Source organism: Hydra vulgaris, chromosome 03 (genome assembly GCF_038396675.1).
Source record: "Hydra vulgaris chromosome 03, alternate assembly HydraT2T_AEP".
Lineage (NCBI taxonomy): Eukaryota > Metazoa > Cnidaria > Hydrozoa > Anthoathecata > Hydridae > Hydra > Hydra vulgaris.
In genome coordinates, this window is record NC_088922.1 from 25,222,466 (window position 1) to 25,228,783 (window position 6,318).

The following is a 6,318-nucleotide window of genomic DNA, read 5'->3' on the forward strand; positions in this document are numbered from 1 at the left end:
CACATCTTGAATCAAATGAAGTGCGTGATTTCTTTCAACACCTTGCCGCACTTGACTTTCTTCTAATAAACCATTAAGTTGAGATAAATGATTGAAAGATGTAACAACTTTTCTGCACTTAGTTAACGTTTTTGCACTAAAACAGAATATAGATGAACTATCATTTTCATCTTCTTCAACTAAATCTATGACATTTTTACTACTAATTCCAAAACATGCCCCATGCATCTTATTGATTGAATGTTTAAACTAACTTTTAAAGAATTTAAAAAGTTGCGCACGTTACTAACGTTGTCGGATACTACACTCATTATTTTATCATCTACCTTGAATTTTTTTTAAATTTTCAGTAAAGCTTCTTTTAAATTATCTGCTTCATGACCCCCATTAAGGTATGAAAATCTCAAACAAAAACTGGTTTTGTCAGAAATGAAATGTGCAGTTGCAGATATGTAACTATAGTTTTGACTGGACGTCCACCCATCAGTAGTAATAGATAAAGCTTTAATTGAACATGATTTAGACTTCAAAAGATCAACTTTTTCTCGATATAAATCTGTTAAAAGAGATCTTAACTTTTTTGGGCATGGCACTTTGTACTTTGGATTTAAGCAAAAAGCAAATTCTTTAAAGGCATTACTTTCTACCAACATAAATGGAAGACAACAAGCAATAATGGATATCAAAAGACTTCTATCAATCTTATCCATATTTTCTTTTGACAAACCACTCATGTTTCGTTTCTTTTTCGGCGTTATAATTTCGTGATCATGTTCAAAATGGTAACCTAGTATACTTTTTGATGTTTTACATGAGTACTTTTTAGACCTGTTATTATCATATTCATTGCATACCCATTTTGATGTTTCCTCCTCAATTGAGTAATATTCGTATGTCGTTTTAGTAATTTCCTCAATGGACTGTGTATCAATTTCAATTTTTTTTTTGACTGGATGAAAAACTTAAACTGGTTTCGCCATCGTTATGATTTGGAGAAAACGTATTATTGTTTGACATAATTTAATAATTTAGTTTCTTAAAATAAATTTATAGATATTGTTTAGAAGAACTCTTTATCTAGTAAAAAGCAGGATAATGGTTTCCTTTGAGGTTTCAATAACGACATTCCATAAAATTTGTTGCGTTGAGAAATTTAATGAAGCTATCACAATCAAATCAGTTTAAAGACATTCATTAAAATTTCTTTAAAATTCAGAAATACCAAAAACCATTTATAATTTGTGAAAAATAGGTAATTAAAATGTTTTGTCTGCACATGTATTGCCCCAAATGTTATTTTACTAAATTAAACAACAATCTGTTTTTTAGCAGAATAACTTGGTTAAAACAGCTGATATTTTAATAAAAAATAATTTCATACAGAATCAATGGCGGATTAAAGCATTTCAGGCCTTAGGCAGAGATACTTCATATGATGACAACTGAGGGTCTTTTCAAAAGGACTTTTTTATTATTTACTTTTTTGGTAGTTTTTCCCCCTTCTCCACGAAAATATCATGACATGACCCATAAATTTAGGCTTATCACTACCAAATTTTTTTTTGTAAGTTTTAGATTGATAAATCATTTTTTTTTTTAAATTAAATCATAAAATTACTTATATTAAACAATATTAGTAACAAAAATATTTTACTAATATATGCTATTTAATTTATTTTTTTTATTTTTAATTTAGTACTGTATATATTTGTATATTTTATATATTTGTTTCAGATTAAAATTACGAGCCTTTTTTTTTAAGCAGGTCTTAGGCAACTGCTTAGTTTATCTAATAAGTAATTCGCAACTATACCGAACACATAACTATACCGAACACATAACTATACCGAACACATAACTATACCGAACACATAACTATACCGAACACATAACTATACCGAACACATAACTATACCGAACACATAGTTAGTTAATTTAATTTTTACAATTTTTAAAATGAAATAAAAATTACATGATATTTAATTAAGCAATATAAATTTAATAAAAAACTTTAATTGTCTAAATTTTACAATCTAATTGTCGTAAATGAATATATTAGCGTTTTAAGAATGTAGAACTAACTAATTTACGAGTTCTTACTTACAAAAACGATTGGAGATATTAAAGGAAATCCGAATATAGTTCCGGCACAAAACACAACTTTTAAAAATATTGCGCCATCTATTTTTTATAAATTTGTTTCACATAATTATTTTTATTATTACATATAGTTTAATTATAAATTGAAAACTTCTTCACGCTGACATCGTTAAATTTCTGGAACCGAAAAAAAAGTATTTTGATATTTTTTTATTTTTGTGGTATTTTGCGGTACAATGATCATGTATTAACAAACTTTTTTCGTGAAATTCTGATAGAATTCTACTTAAAGCTCATAATGTCTTTTTTATCAGAATTTTTGAAATATTATTTTTTTCTTTGGCGTCCCTTGGACATCTGCCGCCTGTGACAAACTGCCTATTCCCCCCCCCCCTAACTCTCGGCGGCCCTGAATACTAGTCGACATTTTATTTAGCTAAAAATATATTATTAATATATTAATTGTATATATAATATAATTAATTTATATAATATAGTTATTATTAACTATGTTATTTAAATTGATTATATTATTATATTATAATTAATTTATATAATATAGTTATTAATAACTACACAAATTACATAAATTAATTGTATTATATATTTATTAATATATCAAAAATATATTTTATATATTAATAATATATAAAATAAATTATTAAAGGGACAAGTTTGGCGAAAGGGACAGTTTGTCCAAGGCGGCAGATTCCCAAAGGAAGCGAAAGAAAAAGAAGGTATCTAAAAAAAATAAAATAAAAAGGTCATTCACTGAAAATATAGGGAAATTTTGAGAAATAGGGGCGCCGACCTGGTTTTCTGTCCCAGGGGACGTAAAGGCTATCGGCACCCATGCTAATATTGTTAAGACTAAAAACTTAGTCGACTAATTTTAATTAACTAAAAACTTAGTCGACTAATTTTAGTTAACTAAAACGTTAGTCGACTATTTTTAGTTAGACTAAAAAGTTAGTCGGGTAATTTTAGTTAACTAAAAAGTTAGTCGGCTAGTTTTAGTTACGGTTTTTTTAGTTTAGTTAGTTACGATTTTTAGTTTTGGTCACCAGGCTTGTGGAGCCGCAAGTTTTTTTAACGGCTCGGCTTCAAAGAAATGTCCGGTTCCCGGACCTAATAAGTTAATTTTAAATTTTGAATGAAAATTAAAAATATTTAGGCTTGTTTCCCAAGTTGGATAAAAACTACACCTATTAGTTTTTATCCAACCCTCATTTTTAAAATGTGAATTATTAATGTGAAATATTACCACATTTATATTGTAAAAAATGATTTGGGGGCAAAAAAGAAAATGAAATATTCTATCAATATTAATTTTTTGCTTTATTATCATTGTATTTCAAACCCAAAATTAAATTTCAAACAAGTCAAATGTATTCCTTATTTGTTCTAAGAAATACCAAATCATCAATAAGATCCGATGTCATATGGCTTCTTTGGCCTGGCGTCAGAAATTTGAGAGCTGAAAACACCGGCTCAACACTAACTTGCGTCATTGGAAGCGCTGTGACAATTTTGCACGATGATTGTATAATCGAAGGGAAAAACTCTATTCCTTCCAGAGGTTTTTTGCACGTCAAGGTTTCTTTTTGTTTCAAAAGGTCGTGCGCTAGTTTAGGTAGACTTCGAAATGCACCTTTAAATTCTCGCTTCTCAATCCCAATGTTCTGAATAGATCTTTGATCAGATTGCTGACTCTTTTTTTTCTTGCCTGCTCCGTTCTCTTAAAAATTTTCTTTGTTGGAGACAAGTCTTTCATCATTTCCTCATCCGAACTCTTGGTAGAAAAAGTTTCACAATCTTCCTCCAATCTATGAAAACCAAACTTTTGTTTATTAATCTTTTTTTGAACCGACCAGAGAGTGTCCTCAGCAACTACCTAAAATTTTTAAAAAGATAAAATAAATTTGCTTTAAAAAACTTTAAAATAATAAATATATTTTCAATTTCTAATCGAAGTAATCAAAAGTTAAATCTTTTAATCAAAGTTTAAAAAACGTTCTCACAAAATAAATGATGAGAAAAAATACCTGTTGTTCTTCGTTTAGAAGACATTGATAGTGTCATGGCCTACTATTTAACACGGCCGGATTTGTTGCCTTGAACGCAAAAAATTAGTGGGCCGAAAAAACACGAGTTTGAAGTTTACAATGAACCGATTTAACAATCTTAAATTAAACTTTTTTTAATTCAAGTAATACTTTATTTTGCAATGCCAAAAAAGTGTTGTGTTGTTGGTTGTAGAAGTAATTATAAGCGAAAGATTGAAGAATGTTCCAGTAACAGCAACCACGTAACATACAAAACTGTGTTTAGTTTTCCTGATAGCAATCAGTTAGATCTTCGAAATTGTTGGATTAAGTTTGTCAACCGAGCTGATTGGAGCCCCACAGAAAACTCAGTTATATGTATCGATTATTTTGAAGATAAATATTTGAAAAGAGGTAAACGTATAACATTGAATTATTGCGAAAATCCTATACCAACAATTATTACCAACCAAAACATCCTATCAAAGCCATCTTTAATTCAATCAACCTCAGCTTTACGTAAGCCCCCTGCAGTTCGTATATATTCTCATCCTTTTCTCGATGAAACATACGATTTTAGAAAACATGATACAATTAAAAGCATTATAGATCTTAATGAAAGTTTTTGTCCAGCAGGATTTTCATTTAAACTAGTTGATAACCGTGTGTTATTTCTTCGAATTTATTTCGACGACGGGGATGTTACTCCTAACATTGAGAGTATTACTATTGATAAAGACTTACATGTAAAGCTACATATGAAAGGTATCCCAGTTCCATTGCCTAAATGGTTTAGAGAAGGCAGTGTTTGTAAATTGACCAGTGCCAGTATGCTTGTTAATTTTGTTTCTTATATGCATGAAGTTGCAAAGAACGTATCAAAAAGTGTATTATCAGATTTATATAAATTATCTCTTTATAAACCACAAGGACGTCCAATCTACACAAATGAAATCATTAGATTTTCTCTAATGCACAGATATACATCAAAACAGGCTTATACTTTGCTATTAGAAGAGTTTCCACTTCCTTCGTTGTCTTATTTAAAATCACTTTCAAAGGGTGGCATTGATCCATTATCAGGATTATTATTACTTTTGGAAAATGGTAGTATTAGTGCTGACTGTGTTGTTTTAATTGATGAGATGTATTTACAAAAAGGTGTCCAATATCATGGAGGAAGTTTAATTGGTGCTGATGATGATGGTAATTTCTATTCTGGTATAGTTGTGTTCATGGTGGTTAGCTTGAAAGAATCTATCCCCTTTGTAATTAAGGCCTGTCCAGAATTTCAAATTTCTGGTTCTATGATTAGTTCACATATAGAAGAAACGTTAGATACTTTATATAAAGCATCTTTTAATGTACGAGCTATAATAACTGACAATCATGCAACAAATGTTTCACCATTTAAAATTCTACGTTTAAAGTTTGGTGAACAAGATAATGAAATATATTTTACTTTTATGGGACACCGGGTGTCCCATAAAAGTAAAACATTAGAAATAATTTATTAAATTCAAAACGGTTTGTATTTCCACCTTTTGATTTTATTGAGTTTGATGATATTATTCATGTTGAAGCTGGAGAAATTTCTTGGAGTTTATTGCATAATGTTTATGAGAAAGATGAATTGTTACCTGCTAACTTAAAAAAAGCTTTCAAATTGTCTGCCCAAACTTTACATCCAGGAAACAACAAACAAAGTGTTCCTTTAGCTTTAAATATTTTTGATGAAACCACCTCTGCTGCAATCATCAGCTATTTTCCAAACGAAACTGCAGCAGCTGGATTTCTAAGGCTTATTAATATTTGGTGGACTATTTCTAATTCAAAGGTAATGTTTAATACAAACAATAGGATTGGTAATGCAGCTATTCCAGGTGACAAAAAGTCACAATTTTTTCGAGTTTTTGCAACATGGATTAATGAATGGAAAAACTTGCAGTTTCAAAGATGTAATAAGTATACTTTATCTGCTCACACAACTAATGCATTAATTACAACACTGAAGGGTACTGCAAGTCTGATTGAAGATTTATTTTCAGAAGGATATAAATATGTTTTAACTAGCAGGTTTCAAACTGATCCATTAGAAAGACATTTCAGTAAATATCGACAAATGAGCGGTGGAAGATTTTTAGTCAGTTTACGTGAAGTTCAAAGCTCTGAA